This window comes from Ictalurus punctatus, chromosome 21 (assembly GCF_001660625.3).
Source record: "Ictalurus punctatus breed USDA103 chromosome 21, Coco_2.0, whole genome shotgun sequence".
Lineage (NCBI taxonomy): Eukaryota > Metazoa > Chordata > Actinopteri > Siluriformes > Ictaluridae > Ictalurus > Ictalurus punctatus.
In genome coordinates this window covers 4540166-4560456 of record NC_030436.2, presented here as the reverse complement: position 1 = coordinate 4560456, position 20291 = coordinate 4540166, and the positions used below count along the sequence as shown (strand labels likewise).

The 20291-nt window shown below is 43.2% G+C and overlaps 1 protein-coding gene across 3 annotated transcripts in view; it reads right to left on the bottom strand.

Annotated features, from left to right (window-relative positions):
- Nucleotides 1-20291, bottom strand: part of asic1b (acid-sensing (proton-gated) ion channel 1b) — a 349820-nt gene that overhangs the window by 318245 nt on the left and 11284 nt on the right. The window contains exon 1 of one of the 3 annotated variants that reach the window (XM_053674092.1): nt 2579-2709. The exons of 1 other annotated variant lie outside the window; for it this stretch is intronic. The gene's annotated coding sequence lies outside the window, so the exon portion shown is untranslated. Of the gene's footprint in view, nt 1-2578; nt 2710-20291 lie in introns of those variants that run through there. One more of the 3 variants, XM_053674093.1, reaches the window with a different exon arrangement.

Genomic DNA, 20291 nt, shown 5'->3' with positions numbered 1-20291 from the left:
TTTTTCCTGAGACTGCACTCTGTTCGGTTATTTTTTCCACCCAAAACTTTGAGCCTTTTGGGTCATTTAATAGGGTTATTTTCTCAGTCTTGGGTAGTTTTGTGTAACCAAACTGTTGGGTTATTGGCTGGGTCATTTTCACTGACAGTTGAATCAATCCACCCCTCACCCAGACATCCACCTCCAGGACGCATCAGCCCAACGCCTTGGGTCAAATTAACTCGGCGTGGACTGTTTGACATCGCCTCAGGTGGAGGTAGCGGTTTTTTAAACGAGGAACCGAAATGTCCACAAGTTAGCATTCATCACTATTTAGCGTTAATGCTGCTGAAAATGCCAGGCAGAGTTTATGATATTTAAGCAGGGAGCTCTCGAAGATGTATTCAATGGAAAACAGTAACTCAGTGATAAGTGATAATTGTGATAATTAACTTCACCGATCGCTACGGCTTCAACAGTGAAGATCATGTACTGCTCCCTCAGTGTTGGTGCTACACTACTAGTGTCATGTGTTTATGTTGGCTGTGATCTAAGGATTGAGGTTATTCTATAATTCTCTGGGTCTGGATCTAATCTGAGGCGCCGAGTTAGGGTTAACTTGCCGGATGCTGCCACAGTAGAGATGAGTGATGCTAAACTAGACGCTCACCTGAGTCGATAACATTACCGTAGCATACAGCTCGTGTTAATGTTAGACATTCCCATTCCCTTTTTGAAAGTTAATAGCATTAGAGCTATTGACCATGATGTAATAGAGAGTGGGTTAATGTTAACTACATTTAGCAAGTGTTTCAGACAAGGCAAGCTGTAGTTGCACTCTGACCCCACCTCATAACATGCTGGGATATGCGAAGAAAAGAATTTCACAATGCACATAATGTATACGTGACTAATAATGACTCGTTATAATGAAGTTATCGTTATTAGAATTAGAATAATGGGTTAAGGCTGTGTTTCTTCATGTATTCAATGAATGTTAATGCTGGTTAACAGGTGCAGTCAGTCAGTGGCTAACAGAACTTAGCTAGCTCAATAATGTCAAGGCCAAACTTTCTTCACAAGGTTAACGTGATGGAGAGGACGGGGTTACAGTTAAACCGAGGTCAGGACTCTCTGTGGTCATTAAAAATCCCATGAAACTTATCCTAAAAGAACAGGGGTATAACCCCTATAACCCCCAGGTCCTGGTGAAATTCCCCCATTGACCCTTATCCATCACGGTCCCCGAATAATCTCCATCCCGGAATTGTCTACATCACTCTCTCCACTAATAGCAGGTGTGTGGTGGGTGTTCTGGAGCACTATGGCTGCCGTCACATCATCCAGGTGGATGCTACACACTGGTGGTGGTTGAGGAGATTTTCCCCCCATACAACGTAAAGCACTTTGAATGTCTAGAAAATAACTATAAATGTAACTAAAAAAAAAAAAATTTAAAAATTCAAGGCGATTTGTTCATTTGCAAAGAACATTGAATTTTATCAAACTACCTGATTACTTGGAATGAATGGATGTTATTCACTCTCCAAAAAAAAAAAAAAGAAAGAAAAAAAAAAAAAAAAGCAAACAACAACAAATGGGATATGACTATTCAAATCAAGGAGCCAGAAATCCTAGAAGTAGAGAGAAGTGACATCCTTAGATATCCACTTAAAATTAATTTAAGACACACTATAGCATGCCTTTTTCCTGTTATATAATATACACCACTTTATGAAAAACTTCCATAAAACCTGAAAATCACTCCTAGGATTTCTCACTAATGTGTGCAATCATCGTGTCACTATTATATCAGTACAGAAAATGGAGTATCCTTGAAGCCTTGTGTTTGCAGCACAGTTCAAAAGAATATCAGCTACAAGGGGTTACATAACTTCTGCACAATTCAGAAGAGGTCTGAGACATTATTTAATATTATGTCACAATATTTGCATATATCTGCATGTTTTATTATGGTTTGCAATACTATCATGATATGAAGTTTTTTTTTAAGGCCTAAATGTTAACCTGTATCTGTTCTAGTTAAGCGGAACTGAATCATACAGGAACTAGCAGAATCTAAAGGTTCTCAAAGTCATCACATTTAGCATGATGTATTATTTCTTCATGTACACTCACTAGCCTCATAGCTTAAATAAACACAAATGTTTAAAAATAAATAAATAAATAAATAAATAAAATAAAAATAGAAAATAGTTCTTACCGCAAAGACCAATACTACTAGCTTAGCTAGATAATTAGCCCTTGTAAGTTAGCTAAATGTTTACTAGCTAAGTAAGTAATGCTAGATATAAGCTAGCTTTCAGGTCAAAATATGTTCGTTATTATGGAAATTATTACATTTATTAACAGAACCATGTATGTTAATTAGTTAGTATGGGAGTGTTAGAGCTAGGGTTTGATTTTATTTGTTTGTTTGGTTGGTTGGTTCTTTGTCCACTGATGGGGGCATTGTATGGTTTGTATACATTTAAACTTTTAAATACATTTCCATTCAAGTAAAACAAGTTATGCATGCACGAATCCTACACTAAACTGACCTCTTGAAAATAAGTCAGACAATAGTTAAAATGCTTACTGTTGTCACGGGTGGAGATGAAGATGGATGCGAAAGCAGATAATAAGATTTACTAAAGGCTAAGCGTGACCAAAAACACGGCAAAGAAAGACAAACGTAAGACAAGAAATGCGCTGCGAACTGTGGCTATATACACAGGTGCTCATTAACATGATGTGATTCAGGTGCAGGTGGTCATGTGACCGTGATGCAGTGAGGTGCAGTGGCTGCTGGGAACTGTAGTCCAGAGTTCCTTCTCTCATTACATGACAACTGTCTTGGAAATGTGATGCAAAATAAAATACAGAGTCTATTTAATATTGTGATGTGACTCCATGCCATTGTGCTGGCTTTGTTTAACGTCGGGTTTCCACTTAGAAACCATGCGCACGTGGTTGTCCTGTTGTAATGATACTAATCTCACCCCAACATAACCAAGTGTGCCAATACTTTCAATTCATTCACTACTGCTGCTACTGGATTCATTCTATCTGTACTATTGCAACATTCTGCTGAATCTGCTCAGTATTAATCCACATTTCTTGCATTTGTTGTCTTGTCCTGTGCGTTATTCTTTAGTGTACTGTTTATTGTTGATGTTACTGTAATTAGCTCAATTACCACCAATATCATCAAAGCAGTGGAACGCCCAGTGGTTAAGATGTTAGACTTCTGCCACTCAAACATATATGAGATAAATGTAAGTAAATGTAAGAACCAAGAATATTCAGAACGGGGCACCCAAGTGACGCAACAGAAAAGCGTTTGTATTGAATCTAGACAATATGACAACCATGAGAGCTCCAAGAGAGCAATGGTATTACACTGAAGAAGAAAGCGCGACAGTCAAAGTCTCCAGAAGAACGGTGGCTGGTTCTGCAAGATGCTCAATAAAACTTACAGCTCATTTCCTTACAAAATCCACACTCATTCTACCTGGGACTACTTTTTTTGTTTTGTTTTAAAGCAAAAGGTCATCGCACGAAATATTACCCTTGTTTCATTTATTACTGTTTACTGCTCTTTATTGCATTTTTTAAATGGAGAAACATTTAATTTCTTTATTTTCGAAGTCATCTTTGCTCTACAGCATTTCTTTGAATGTGCCTAAGACTTTTTGCACAGTACTGTATGTGCAGGTCTTCACCCTCCTCGGTTGGTAGCTGGCGTGCGGACAGGGGAGAGCAGGCTAGTAGGTCAGAATTGGCAAACGACCAAATGGGAGAAAATGGGAAGAGAAGTTCATCTGGCTAATTAGTTTCCAAACACTGTTGACTATTTGTTGATTGCCATTGATAACGTAGCTAGATATAAACACACAAGATACACCCCAAATAATTCAGCAATCTGTTATTGCACAAAGCTTACAGCCTGTATTAGGCACCTGGATCAATAAGCTATAAACCTCCAGTGCTCAAGCCCAACAGCAACCTATGTGTTTAATTTTTTTCGGTGTCATTATGGGGTTTTTTTTTGCAGCAGCAGCAGATTGTTTTTTCCGCTCACATGAATCGTGTCTGGCAGTACTAGCCATTTTGCACTGAATTCAAACTTGATTGCATTTCCACCATTAAAGCTCTTCTCAACTTTCATAATTAGCTTCTTACTATCAGTTGGAGAATTACCCATCTGTATGCTGGCTCCCCTTCTACACCAACCACAAAAACTAAACTGACTTCTTTCCTGCTTATTCAGCCTTTTTTTTCACCCCAGCGTATGCAAAACTGCATCTAGTTAAAACTTTTTGCCATTTTATATACACTACTTTAAAACAGTGAAAGGAATGGGAATACACTATGGTTGAGATTATCATGATTTATACCTAGTACACCAACACAACACACATAGTTCATAACCCGCCTGTAAAACTAAAAGCATTGTGGTGGATCAATACAATACAATACAATACAATATATATAAATCAGATATATATATATATATATATATATATATATATATATATATATATATATATATATATATGATTTATTTCGTTTATATTTATATTATATATAAGTACTTATCCATTATTTTTTTTATGGATTTACAAAAAGCACAGAATTAAACTACATTCCTAAATTAATAATATATATATTCTTGTGTTTGTGTGTGTGTGTGTGTGTATGTGTGTGTGTGTGTTGGGTTCTTTTCTGTTTTGGACAAACAGTTGTGTAAAGTTTTAGCCTGAATTTATATTTGTAACACTCGGTTTGTGGATTTTATTTTAAATAACAAAAAAAGGTACAGAAAGTTTGCCCCGCCCCCATCCGATTAATCTATTAATCGGAATAATAATCGGCCAACTAATCGATTATGGAAATAATAGTTATAATACTAATAATAGTAATAATAGTTAGTTGCAACCCTAATGTTCTCCCCGTGCTGCGGGGATTTCCTCCGGGTACTCCGGTTTCCTCCCCCAGTCCAAAGACATGCATGGTAGGCTGATTGGCATGTCCACAGTGTCCGTAGTGTGTGAATGTGTATGTGATTGTGCCCTATCCAGCGTGTACCCCGCCCTGTGCCCGATGCTCCCTGGGATAGGCTCCAGGTTCCCCGTGGCCCTGTACGATAAGCAGTGTCTTAACTTCTGAGAGACTCTGCCTCTCTAAGATACTCTTTTTATACCCAATCACGGTACTGACCTGTTCCCAATTAACCACCAGCTGTTTCTTTTTAGTAACACTTACTTTTCCAGCCTTTTGTTGCCCATGTACCAACTTTTCTTAGACGTGTTGCTGCCACTAAATTCAAAATAACCTTATTTTTTTCTTTAAATGGTACCTTTCCTCAGTTAACACATTTGATATGTTTTCTGTGTTCTACTGTGGATAACATATAGAAAATGGATGGATGGATGTTTACAAGACACAATAATAACTGAATTTACACAAATGAACCAGTTTAGAAGTTTACATACCCTTGATTCTTAATACTGTGTGTTACCTGGATGATCAACGACTGTTTTCATGTTGTGTGATCCATGTTGTTCATGAGTCGCTTGTTTGCCCACTGTTCTACATATTCTTTGGTTTTCCAGCATCTTCTACATATTATGTCCCTTTCCAACAGTTACTACATGATGTTGAAGTCCATCTTTTCACACTGAGGACGACTGAGCGACTCGTACACACTATTACAAAAGGTGCAAACATTCACTGATGCTCAAGAAGGCAACACGATGCATGAAGAGCCAGGATGATCGGTGCAAATTGTTAAATTGTGTTTTTCATTACTACCCTTCAGAAGCTGCATGAGATATTTACATGTTTCACAGAAGACAAAATAATTTAGAAAACTGCATGATCCCTATTATATTTATTAATTATTAACATTTTGCAGATTCTGCAAGTTGCATGCAAACTTATGACCTCAACAGTACTTGTTAAATGGCAGGTTGTGTTTTTGTTTTTGTTTTTGTTTTTAACATTTGAAACCATGTTGCCAGGGGCTTCCAAATACAAAAGCCTTGTAATGCATGCGGGATGCGTTACCGACGTTATGTATTGTGTCATTTTCTCCACGCCCTTGTTCAGTCCTTAGGGAACATGTAGCTCAAACCAGACACAAGCATTACCATGTGAGAAAAAGAAGCTCCAGGCCTCAGTACTCATGCCACATCAGCTGTTCCACAAAATCACTGCACCTCGCTTTGATTAAGCAAAGTGAGTTAATTAAATTGGACCTGTGGCTTGCTGATGTCTCAAGGGGCTGAAGCTGCCAGGAGAGCACTTAAGACACCACGCTCCATCTTTTTACCCGACTGTTGGTCTAAGGGGTTTGGTGCGAGCGGATGCCACCGTTAACAGAGTGTGGTTTTGTGTGTGTGTGTGTGTGTGTGTGTGTGTGTGTGTGTGTGTGTGTGTGTGTGTGTGTGTGTGCTGAGTTTTAATATTGGCCCACCACAGCTCCCTAAAGTAATCAGTGTGGGTTGCGGCAGGAGGGGGACGGAGAGACACAATTGGATTATGGGCCATGAGCACTTTAATTTCCAGATGATGGTGTAACGAATGACAGAGCATCTGCATCATCTCTTCGAGCTCTGCACCTCGGCAATATGGCCACAGTAAATAAGGCGCATTTCACACAGCGTTTACAGATTACAGAAAACTTCATGCAGGCTTCATTATATCTCAATCCCCAATAGATGTAGTGTTATTAAATCTTTTCACAAGCACATGGTTTAAGAATTGAGTTCACTTATCAGTGGATAAACAAGTTCTTCGGGAAAGTTTTTTTTAAAGCTGTTTGTAATGAAAGTAGAAGACTTCCTTCTATGCAATGGTGTCTCTTGCTGTAGTACACACTACAGTAAACACATGTGGGAGACTTACGCTCAGTTCTTTAATCTGCTACGTCTAACAGCCTTGTGCATTAAGAAGAAAGTTTTCACATTATTACATGCTGAAAACAGCTATGGCTGCCTGCTCTTTTTATTTATTTATTTATTTATTTATTTGCTTATTTTAATAGTCATGCTTCTTACAGATACTGGGACACTGAATTGTACTTGTGGTATCTCATCATTGAAGTTTAGTACAACCCCAATTCCAAAAAAGTTGGGACGCTGTGTGAAATGTAAATGAAAACAGAATGCGATGATTCGCAAATCTCATAAACCCGTATGTTATTCACAATAGAACATAGAAAACATATCAAATGTTTAAACTGAGGAAATGAACCATTTTAAAGAATTTTTTTTAAACTGGATGGTAGCAACACGCCTCAAAAAATTTGGGACGGGGGCAAACAAAAGACTGTATAAGTAAATGTTACTAAAAAGAAACAACTGGAGGTTACTTGGCAACAGGTCAGTAACATGACTGGGTATAAAAGAGTATCTTAGAGAGGCAGAGTCTCTCAGAAGTAAAGATGGGATGGAATCTGGATGGAAGAATATGTTATGTTGCTCTAAAACCTGTATATACCTTTCAGCATTGATTGTGCCTTTCCAGATGTGCAAGCTGTCCATTCCATGGCACTAATGCACCCCATACCATCAGAGATGCAGGCTTTTGAACTGAGTGCTGATAGAAAGCCGGATGGTCCCTCTCCTCTTTAGTCCTCTTTAGTTTAGAGGACGCAGCGTCCATGGTTTCAGAAAAGAATTTCAAATTTGGATTCGTCTGCACCATAGAACAGTTTTCCACTTTGCCTCAGTCCATTTTAAATGAGCTTTGGCCAGAGAAGATGGCGGTGTTTCTGGATCAAGTTCACACATGGCTTCTTCTTTGCATGATATAACTTTAGCCAGTATTTGTGGATGGCACGGCAAACTGCGTTCACAGACAATGCGTTCTGGAGGTGTTTCTGAGCCCATGCAGTGATTTCCATTACAGAATCAAGCCCGTTTTTAATGCAGCGCCGCCTGAGGGCCCGAAGATCATGGGCATGCGATATTGATTTTCACCCTTGTCCCTTGTGCACAGACATTTCGCCAGATTCTCAGAATCTTTTGATGATATTATGTACTGTAGCTGATGAGATATTCATAGTCTTCACAATTTTACATTGTAATTTTACAATGTAAAATTGTGGCTCACACTTTGGATTTGTCTGCCTGTCTCTCTCTTAAATAAAACTGTTCATACTGCGATTGCATCTGTCCTATCTCCACTCTGTCACGATACGTGACAAGATTGGTGAACTTCTGCCCATCTTTACTTCGGAAAGACTCTGCCTCTCTAAGATACTCTTTTTATACCCAGTCATGTTACTGACCTGTTCCCAATTAACCTCCTGCTGTTTCTTTTTAGTAACACTTACTTTTCCAGCCTTTTGTTGCCCATGTACCAACTTTTCTTAGACGTGTTGCTGCCACCAAATTCAAAATTACCTTATTGTTTTCTTAAAATGGTACCTTTCCTCAGTTTACACATTTGATATATTTTCTGTGTTCTACTGTGAATAACATATGGCTTCATGAGATTTCATGAGGCCACAGAGGTGTTGAATTCTCGAAATCTGACCGACTGGTTTTGTCATTAACTTGGTATCACAACACAGCTCTGACAGTAGTGCCAGTTGCCAGGCAAATCACAAGTTAATAATAATCCGCTCGTTCTGATACATCATTGTTTCTACAGCAACAGCAACGTGTATGTCAGACGTGCTACATAATCTACAACTAATAATAAGTGGATTATAAAATGTACTGCTATTTAACAAAGAATATGAGACATTTATCCCGTGTCTCCGGTGTCAGAGCTTTGTAAAGGTCATTATGTTTTCCGACACAGGAAAGTCTTTTGTACAGAGGACTTTACGTTTTCTGGTTTCTCTGTAACATGAAAAGCTGTTTTTTTTGTCTTACTAACTTCAAAATAGTAAAAAGGTATATAGCTGCTATAATGTAAGTGATAACATGAACTATCTTGTCATTCATTCATAAATAAAACACAGGACAGTCCATTTTAAGTGGTCCGATAATTACAAAGTTGGTTACAAAGTGATTACATCTATGTATTGTCATTGCAAAATCACCAGGGTTTTTTGTTTTGTTTTTTTACTTGGTTTAACTATGACGGTTATCTTTGTGTCATGACACACAACAAATTCTGGTTATACAGCTGTTTAGGGAAACCTCAATATCTCAGCTCAGGATGGTCCTACTGTAGCTCCTTGGAACAAAAACTGATCTCCAGATCACCTTACAAGGTACATGTACATGTATAAACATTTTGCACATTCAAGTCCAAATGTAATGCTCAAGATTTCCACAGTTCCACATTTAGGGTTTGAGTCTCAGTCTAGGGGTACCTAGGTAAGTATACTGTGCATGCAGAACATGTCAGGTTTGAGACTTCTCTTTTTCTGTTTTATGGGGTGAGAATTTTTTTCCCACTTTTCCTCACTTTTGAGTTGAATATCTCCGGTGGGGGACCAGATACGACCCTGAAATTTTGACATAAATAAGTCCTCGATAGTAACATTCTGCTGTAAAAAATTGTGAGTTTGAGATTGGAGCTAAACTCTGCAGGACAGTGGACCTCTAAGACCAGATTTGAAGAACCAGCGGTTGGTATGCTTAGCTTAGATTTTATAGACAGATTTTATCCAAATAGATTTTTATCTAAATATGGAAGTAAAATGTTCAGTTGGGTGTTTACAAATGAAGAGTGTAATAAACAGAACGGTGGTGTTGTTTACTGCTTGTATCACGGGGGAAGTGACTTCTGAGCTGTAGTCAATTACTGCCTTTATCATGTGCCATGAGACAAAGATGGTCGTCATAGTTAAACCAAGTAAAAAATGGTGATTTTGATATGCCAATACATAGAGGTACTCAGTCAAAAATTTTTTTTACAAAATCAAGCAACCTGCATAGGACCACTTGAGATGGAATAACAAACACTAATGAAGCATGAAATTAAAAATGACTGTACTGTATAACGCCATGGGCATTGTTTGGACTCCGGACAGCTGCCATTTGCTGCTATTGTCAAGCAACTGTTTGATGCCGTACACAACAATGTACGTCGTTCACTTAGAACGACTTAGAGGCTAATGGTTGAGAGGCAGGACTTTGCCAATAGTTGCTGCAAGCTTTTTATAATTGACCGATTGTTGTGTGAAAAGGCGGGAATTACAGAGAGGGCAAAGCAATGCAAACACGCGCACACATGATGTAGTTCATCCATCTTCTATACCGCATAATCCTTTTCAGGGTCACGGGGAAACCTGGAGCCTATCCCAGGGAGCATGGGGCACGAGGTGGCACGAGGACAGGGTGCCAACCAATCACAGGGCACAATCACATACACACTCACACCCATTCATACACTACGGGCACTTTGGACACCAATCAGCCAACCATGCATGTCTTTGGACTGGGGGAGGAAACCGGAGGAAACCCCCATAGCACGGGGAGACGCAAACTCACACACACAGGGTCACGGTGGGAATCGAACCCCCGACCCTTGAGGTGTGAGGTGAACGTGCTAACCACTAAGCCACTGTGCGCCCCCACATGAAACTAAAGCTGAATCCTGGACATTTTCTCAAATTTAGAAATCCCGTCCGGACGCATTTTAAGGTCCGAAAAATGGGACCTTGCCTGTGAAAAAAGGATGTATAGTCAGACTACCACCAATACTAATACTGACACTGATACTGAAACTAAGTTGATACTCATCCAACAGATTTTTTCTTTAACAAACGCTAAGCTTTACGTTTTTTTGGTTTTTCCTCACTTAAAAAATTACAGAAATACGTAGCTAAAAACATGATTTACACAAAACTGCAGCTTTGTTTATTCACTTTAACATATAGTGTCCAACCTTATCCGCAAAGGGCTGGTGGGGGTGCAGGTTTTCATTCCAATCAAGCAGGAGCCACAACTGCTTGGCTTTCAATAGACTCAGGTGTGTCTTCTGTTTAGTTAGAATGAACCCACACAGGACTCTTCTACACTGGTTCATCAAAATCAAATTACATACTTTTCTATTATGTAGGAACCTGTTTAATTTCAGTAAGTGTACACATTTTCTTGCAGTCATTTTTAAATGCAGCATCAAAATAATAGAGTAAACTGTGGTAAACCTTCAGAGAATTTTAGTAATAGGAAAATTTTATAGGCACATGCCTAATGAGTAGTGAGAGTGGTGTGTTTTGTGATTGCTGGAGTCATAAGCAGCTTGGCACTTCTGCCCTCTCCATTTCCAAGTGGCTGGCAGTGGCCATTTTCTTCCTCTTCAATCATCAGCAGCCATTTATGCCGAGCCTATTATTTATGGACCCACTTTCAATCACACATTCATTTACAAATGAGAGCTTCTGAAACGCCCTCACTCCTATGTGACTGTCCGGTATAATGTGTGCTTGGGTTCTTATGCTGCACTCATGCTGGGTCATTTCTCATTTACTCACTCATATACTGCTGAGTCATATTGAATGTCAGCCTAATGCAAGCGTGTCTTTGTGGATGCTCCTCAAGCTTTACGTTCGGGCTGTATTTAAATAGGTTGAAGCTGTGGCATCTAAGAAATAAAACACTTGGAGGTGTGCTGTTGTAGTGTACCACACTGTAATTGAATGGGGGGGACCCCACGGACCCCACGTTGAGACCCACTGCAGTAAATAATTGAATAAGGCATGTGCCATAGGTTGTAAGCAGCTCTCATCTCTGAGCTGCAATAGCAATGACATTCCAGTGGAATTTTCTGGAAAAGAGAATACACTTTGATTACACTTTGAAATCATTTCTAGCTGGGGAAGCAAATAATTGCATATACATGATGAGGTTTAAGCACTGCAAGACTTTTCTCTGAGTAAATGTAACAAATTCACTTTCCCCGACAGTTAGTGTATATTTAGTTATCATTAAAACCATGCGCGATTATTGTGATTTATAAAATCAGCGGTAAATTCTGTCCACACACACCCAGCAAGAGTCTGACGAACGCAGGCGCAGCATGCAAGATTGTTTTTGAGCGTGAAAACAGACACTACAATTAAAAACTGAACGCGTCTGCTCAATTAGGCATGAGCCGAATGAGTCAGAGTCGCAACACAGATCAGCAGGAGTCAGATTTCATTTATCACGTGACAAGAGTGAGGCGAACTGACTGACGGGAAGAGCGAGGCGAGCCGACTGACGGGAAGAGTGAGGCAAGCCGACTGACGGGAAGAGCGAGGCGAGCCGACTGACGGGAAGAATGAGGCGAGCCGACTGACGGGAAGAGCGAAGCGAGCAGACTGACGAGAAGAGCGAGGCGCGCCGACTGACGGGAAGAATGAGGCGAGCCGACTGACGGGAAGAGCGAAGCGAGCAGACTGACGGGAAGAGCGAAGCGTGCTGACTGACGGGAAGAGCAAGGCGAGCATACTGACGGGAAGAGCGAGGCGAGCCGACTGACGGGAAGAGCGAGGTGAGCAGACTGACGGGAAGAGCGAAGCGTGCTGACTGACGGGAAGAGCGAGGTGAGCCAACTGACGGGAAGAGCGAGGCAAGCCAACTGACAGGGCAAGCCGACTGACGGGAAGAGCGAGGCAAGCCGACTGACAGGGTGAGCCAACTGACGGGAAGAGCAAGGCGAGCCGACTGACAGGGCGAGCAGACTGATGGGAAGAGCGAGGCGAGCCGACTGACAGGGCGAGCGGACTGATGGGAAGAGCGAGGCGAGCCGACTGACGGGAAGAGCATTGCGAGCTGACTTACAGGAAGTGCGAGGCGAGCCAACTGACAGGGTGAGCCAACTGACGGGAAGAGCAAGACGAGCCGGCTGACGGGAAGAGCAAAGCGTGCTGACTGACGGGAAGAGCGAGGCGAGCCGACTTACAGGAAGTGCGAGGCAAGCCAACTGACAGGGTGAGCCAACTGACGGGAAGAGCAAGACGAGCCGACTGACGGGAAGAGCGAGGCAAGCATACTGACGGGAAGAGCGAGGGGAGCCGACTGACGGGAAGAGCGAGGCGAGCCGACTGACAGGGCGAGCCGACTGATGGGAAGAGCGAGGCGAGTCGACTGAGGGGAAGAGCGAGGCGAGCCGACTGACAGGGCAAGCCGACTGACGGGAAGTGCGAGGCGAGCCGACTTACGGGTAGAGCAAGGCGAGCCGATTGACAGGTAGAGCGAGGCGAGCCAACTGACGGGAAGAGCGAGGCGAGCTGACTGACAGGGCGAGCCGACTTTTGGGAAGAGCGAGGCGAGCCGACTTATGGGAAGAGCGGGACGAGCCAACTGACGGGTAGAGTGAGGTGAGCCGACTGACGGGAAGAGCGAGGCGAGCCGACTGACGGGAAGAGCGAGGCGAGCCGACTTACGGGAAGAGCGAGGCGAGCCGACTGACGGGAAGAGCGAGGCGAGCCGACTGACGGGAAGAGCGAGGCGAGCTGACTGACAGGGCGTGCCGACTGTTGGGAAGGGCGAGGCGAGACGACTTACGGGAAGAGCGGGATGAGCCGACTGACGGGTAGAGCGAGGCAAGCCGACTGACAGGCTAAGCCGACTGACGGGAAGTGCGAGGCGAGCCGACTGACAGGGCGAGCCAACTGACGGGAAGAGCGAGGCGAGCCGACTGACGGGAAGAGCGAGGCGAGCCGACTGACGGGAAGAGCGAGGCGAGCCGACTGACGGGAAGAGCGAGGCGAGCCGACTGACGGGAAGAGCGAGGCGTGCCGACTGACGGGAAGAGCAAGGCGTGCCGACTGACGGGAAGAGCGAGGCGAACATACTGACGAGAAGAGCGAGGCGAGCCGACTGACGGGAAGAGCGAGGCGAGCCATCTGACGGGAAGAGCAAGGCGAGCATACTGACGGGAAGAGCGAGGCGAGCCGACTGACAGGGCAAGCCGACTGACGGGAAGAGCGAGGCGAGCCGATTGACAGGTAGAGCGAGGCGAGCCGACTGACGGGAAGAGCCAGGCGAGCTGACTGACAGGGCGAGCCGACTGACGAGAAGAGCGAAGCGAGCCGACTTACAGGAAGTGCGAGGCGAGCCGACTGACAGGGCGAGCCAACTGACGGGAAGAGCGAGGTGAGCCGACTGACGGGAAGAGCGAGGCGAGCCGACTGACAGGGCGAGCCGACTGATGGGAAGCGCGAGGCGAGTCGACTGAGGGGAAGAGCGAGGCGAGCCGACTGACAGGGCGTGCCGACTGACGGGAAGAGCGAGGCATGCCGACTGACGGGAAGAGCGAGGCGAACATACTGACGGGAAGAGCGAGGCGAGCCGACTGACGGGAAGAGCGAGGCGTGCCCACTGATGGGAAGAGCGAGGCGAGCCATCTGACGGGAAGAGCAAGGCGAGCATACTGACGGGAAGAGCGAGGCGAGCCGACTGACAGGGCAAGCCGACTGACGGGAAGAGCGAGGCGAGCTGACTGACAGGGCGAGCCGACTGACGAGAAGAGCGAAGCGAGCCGACTTACAGGAAGTGCGAGGCGAGCCGACTGACAGGGCGAGCCAACTGACGGGAAGAGCGAGGCGAGCCGACTGACGGGAAGAGCGAGGCGAGCCGACTGACAGGGCGAGCCGACTGATGGGAAGAGCGAGGCGAGTCGACTGAGGGGAAGAGCGAGGCGAGCCGACTGACAGGGCAAGCCGACTGACGGGAAGTGCGAGGCGAGCCGACTTACGGGAAGAGCAAGGCGAGCCGATTGACAGGTAGAGCGAGGCGAGCCGACTGACGGGAAGAGCGAGGCGAGCTGACTGACAGGGCGAGCCGACTGTTGGGAAGAGCGGGACGAGCCAACTGACGGGAAGAGCGAGGCGAGCCGACTGACGGGAAGAGCGAGGCGAGCCGACTGACGGGAAGAGCAAGGCGAGCCGACTGACGGGAAGAGCGAGGCGTGCCGACTTACGGGAAGAGCGAGGCGAGCCGACTGACGGGAAGAGCGAGGCGAGCCGACTGACGGGAAGAGCGAGGCGAGCCGACTGACGGGAAGACCGAGGCGAGCCGACTGACGGGAAGACCGAGGCGAGCCGACTGACGGGAAGACCGAGGCGAGCCGACTGACGGGAAGAGCGAGGCGAGCCGACTGACAGGGCGAGCCGACTGTTGGGAAGAGCGAGGCGAGCCGACTGACGGGAAGAGCAAGGCGAGCCGACTGACGGGAAAAGCGAGGCGAGCCGACTGACGGGAAGAGTGAGGCGAGCCGACTGACGGGATCAGCGAGGCGAGCCGACTGACAGGAAGATGGTGGAAGATTTGTTCACTATAAGGAAGTTTGTCATTGTACTGTTTTGTTGTTGTTGTGTTTTTCATTAAGAATAATAATGAACCCACAATTTAAACAATTGCCGCCCCCGTATTGCTGCTAATTTGAAAGAGAAAGTGAAATGCCAAACACCGTGTAACACCGGGAACACTGACTATCGCAGCAAACCTAGTGACAACCATCCATCACTTTACAGTCAAATATAAAAGCAGTTTAAATGATTTCAGTGTGTGTATCAGTACTTTTTGTACATTTTCAGCACATTTTATCAATACCGTGATTATACTGATAACCGTGATAGTTTTGGTCACGATAATTGTGACATGAAATTTCCATACCGTTACATCTCTCATTTTCATTGACGCTTTCGTGCCCCATAATAGTGCATAAATATGGGGCTGAAAGGCTATGCCACGTTTCCAATTCCAATTCATTCCTTATTCTCCATGCTCAGCTTTCCCTATCTCTCATCCTTAAACAAGTCTCTCCGTTCCTTTCTTTTAATGCTACGACTCCGAGTCTGCACGGACACGCACACACACGGCTCTCACCGTCGGAGACTGAGTAGAGATGCAGCACCTGTTTATCAGTGCGGCAACAGTGCACTTTCACAAACAGTGCTAATTACACGGGGATAAAGCCTTGTTTATCACCTAGCTTACGAGACACAAGTTAATTGCCTCAGCTTGTCATCTCTCTCTCTCTCTCTCTCTCTCTCTCTCTCTCTCTCTCTCTCTCTCCCCTCCGTACACTTCAGTCTGCTTCAGCTGGTGATTTCTGCACTTCACTCTCTCTCCACTCTCAACTTTCATCATCAGCACAATTCAGTCGTTTTCTCTAGAATGACAAGTAGAAGGTGAAATGGATCGGAACACCTACCGAGTCCGGTCTTAAACCCACAGCAGGAAAAACATATAAGGCTTTACGTTAAGCTGATTCAGCAACCTTTTAAAACGGTAAGAAGTAGTTCTTTATCCGCTTAATGCTTTAATTTGCTGAACTTGCTGAACCGTATTTGTTGTTTGACAACAAACTGGGGGTTCAATTCCCACCACGGCCCTGTGTGTGGAGTTTGCATGTTCTCCGGGTTTCCTCCAGGTACTCTGATTTAGTCCCTAGTCCAAAGACATGCATGGTAGGCAAGTCCAAATGAGTCCAAAGTGTCCGTAGTGTATGAATGGGTGTGTGAGTGTGTGTGTGATTGTGCCCTGCGATGGATTGGCACCCTGTCCAGGGTGTCCCCCGCCTTGTGCCCGATGCTCCCTGGGATAGGCTCCAGGTTTCCCGCGACCCTGAGGATAAGTGGTATAGAAAATGGAAGGTTGTATAGACAAACCTAACTAAGTGTAAGTAGTTCTTCTTGGTTTACACTTTCGCTAGGAAAGTATAAATGGAATGCATTAGATTGCATTCTGAGCTTTGGACATTTCCATCAGCACTCATTTAGGACAATTCTACACAGTAAAGATCTAATTCAGGACATAAGGCACAGCTGTCTTTTAAGGTGCTTTATTTCACAGCACTAAAGGCAGTGACTGCTTGTAGCATGCTTGTAGCAAGCCTTTTTTAGACACTGTGATAAAACTGGAATTTGCATTTGCAAAATCCTGTCAGGAACACATCCACAAATGCCCTTTCAGTGTATTCTCAAGTATCATCTACCTCTGTTTCTATGATCTGGGGAGTCTTCAGATGTGCTTGCAATGGACCATTAGTTTCGAGACAACAAGGAAATCTGGCAAGTTGCTCATATCTACCTTCCCTGAGCTAAAAATCATCCAAAGCTCAAGCAGATCACCTGCTAGGGCAAGAGGTAAGGCTTTCTACAGAGGATTTCCGCTCGAGGTTCTCTTTTGAACCATCCTAAAATGTAAGCATTCAAAATATTCAAATAGGAGTATAGTGCTTTTTTACACATAGGCATTGTCACAAGATCACCTGTGACAGTTACATTCAATTCAATTCAATTTTTAGCTTTTCAGTTGACTCACTCTCGTATAATGTTATGTCTAGTTTTAGTCTCATATTCAAAAGTAATAAAAGTTACCCTCAGTTCACACTGGCTTCATAACATAAGGGTTGCGCCAAACGTCACATCGATCCCCCAGTTCGATCACATCAGGCACACTTCAGATGCGTTTCCAGCATTTGATTATCAGATATCCGTGAGTGAATTTACACTTTTGGCTATTTTCGGTTTTGAAAGCGAGATAACTGTGAAACGTTTAGTATTTAATGGACTAAGTCAAGTTCAAGAGCAACCAGAAACCCCCACTATTAACTGAGACACTTTATATATATACTTTCACTTAAGAATCATTTTTCAGTACTTTTTCCACTCCTGAGTATAATGTACTCAGGTCAATCAAAACGGCAATGAAATAAAATAAAAATACAATAAAACATTTAAAAGAATAAACAGTCCCTCCAGGATTTTGCTATTTTGTGATCGTAGAAATTAGTGTAAAATCAAGCAAACGCCGCAATGTTTGGAGGAGCTTGCGATTTTTTTTTTAAGTACCGCAGATTTTCCACGGGTTTGGGCCAAGACGAGTCATGTGACTTCACAACGCACATTCAAACCGAGGCCCTCTTCGAATCATATGCGTCGAGCATTAGCACAGCTAAAAGCTCTCATTTACCAACAAACATCACTGTGAAAAACATTTCCGTGGAATTGCAATTTCGTCAATTCACGTAGTATTCCACAAAAAAAGGACCAAAAAAAAAAAAAACTTGGTAAGCCGCAGCAAAATCAAGCGTTTTTGACCACAACAATCACGAAAAACTCCTGAAATCCTGTACGGACTGATAAAGCAATAAAAAAGACCAAACTACAAATCAGAAGACTAAAAAAAAAAAACTAACTGCTAATTAATGCTACAGGTTTGTTGCATTCATTGTTATTAGGTTCCAGACCTCGACAAATGTAACTTAAGCCATATTCGGATGGGATAGTTGGGGTAATTTCCTATTTTACACCTGCTACTCTTTGATTTTATTTCCATCCGAATCCGAGTGTTTTTCTCTTTCCTCTGAGACATTTGCAGACCAAATAATTTCGTCTCATAATTTTAGTCCTGTCAGGATATTACATGCCCATTACTTTCCATGCAGATCCCACCTTTTGTCGGGAAAAAAAAAAAAGATGTTTGACTGCTGCTACAAGCCGTATTTAGTCTCATAGTGTGAATATGAGTGACCCTCCTCCAGATATTAAACACTTCTTGAATGAAAAAATATATGCTTCCGAAGAGGCACTCAACACAATATACTTGATGTTTTTACCTACAAGCTCTGCTTGCCACTACTTTAACCTCTTTCTGGATTCAAATGTATGGTTCTTGATTGGTGAACCCTGATTGCATGATTGTTCTTACATGTGCTACAGCCAGAGGTGTAAACATTGCTAACAAAAATCCTAGCAGCAGAGAGGAAAAAAACAACTGAATTTTACCACAGAATCCCCAGTCACCCCAAGACACGAGTCAGCTCTTTTTATTTTTACAGTATGTGCCAATCCTACCTACTTGTTTTCTGTTGGTTCATACGACAAGGGCTCACGAATTCGCAGGTCAGAGTTCACCTCGATGAAGTCTAGATAGAGTGAAGTAAAAGTAACTTCTACCAGAGGAGAATGTGCATCTTTCGTGTCCTTTTCACTTCACTGCCAGGCATTTGGTTTGAACCCAGAACTTGCTTTGAAAGCAGAAAAGTGTAGTTTTCGGGTGTAGCAAGGGGTCAGAAATCGTAAAAGCTAGTTGTTTACTTCACTGAGCATTAAGACAAATTCTGGCTTAGAGTCTAGATTTACATAATGCCTCACACCCTCAGGCTATGGAGCAGCGTGCCGTTAAATGCACCCAGTGCCATGGTGGAAGGATGCGATAACCTCCCCCTGCAGCTACAGTGTGTGTAACATGAGCTGCAGAGCTCACTCTTTGAATTGTGTTGGAAAATTGAGATGGTTTTCGTGACATTCTAATACTGCAGAGGCACTGTCTCACTGAGTGTGGGACAAAACTGCACACCGGATCAATACGCTAAAAATACTCGAGCGACTGACCGACCATTAGATACATGGTTACAAGGTTTGCATGTATGTGTTTGGGTGTGTGCATTTTCCACTTTCTGTCTTGTCTTAAGAACAAAGCCAAGCACACAGCCAACAACTGAACAACTGTGAAAGGAAGAAAAAAAAAAGAGAAAATAACAAACCGCAGTAAAAAAAAAATTTAAAAGCCCTTAAAATTTCTGTTGCTCTTGATTACCAGTGAAAATTCTTTCTTAACACATCGCAGCATTTCTACAACTGAAGACCTCCCTTGTCATCTTTTAAGCTAATTAGTCTACAGGGAATTCAGCGCATAGCTACTTTAATTAAGTTTAAGACATTTTGTCACGTGAAACATGAAGATGTTTGCTTGAAACAATAACAAGTAAATAATCATATTTCTTAACTCAGTGATTCGTAGTAAATGTTAGGTTGAAGACAGAACCCCTTGGCAACATGTCTGATTGAGAGAAAAGAACACTCTGGAAAATGCTGGGTTATTTTTCTACCCAAACGCTGGGTTGAGCCTTTTGGTGTGATTTAACGGGGTTATTTACTCAGTTTAGGGTAGATTTTGTGTTACCCAACCGCTGGGTTAGTGAACCTCAGGTGGAAGTAGCAGTTTTCACACGGACAGACTGTTAGATTTATTTTGGAGAGACAAGCTACATATCAATATATTTATCCATAAAACCATTACCATACACTAGAAAAAGCATGTGCGATACCAGTCCGGTTTACAGGACATTAAATGCACCGCTATCTTCGTTATCTTTGGCTTGCTTGTTTGTAATGCCCACTGGATCATAAGTTATTTGCTCAGGGGGGGTTTTGGATGTTTTAAACGTCTCCTTTGATCAAAATCTGACGTTTTCGTCTTCAGTATATGATTATTTGAGTCATTTACTTCAAAGTCTATATATAAACACCACTTTAGCAGCTCTAGCAATACATTTCTGAACACCTTGTGTATAAATAAAGGAGACACCAAGTTGACATATTTGTTTATAATGTGGTATAT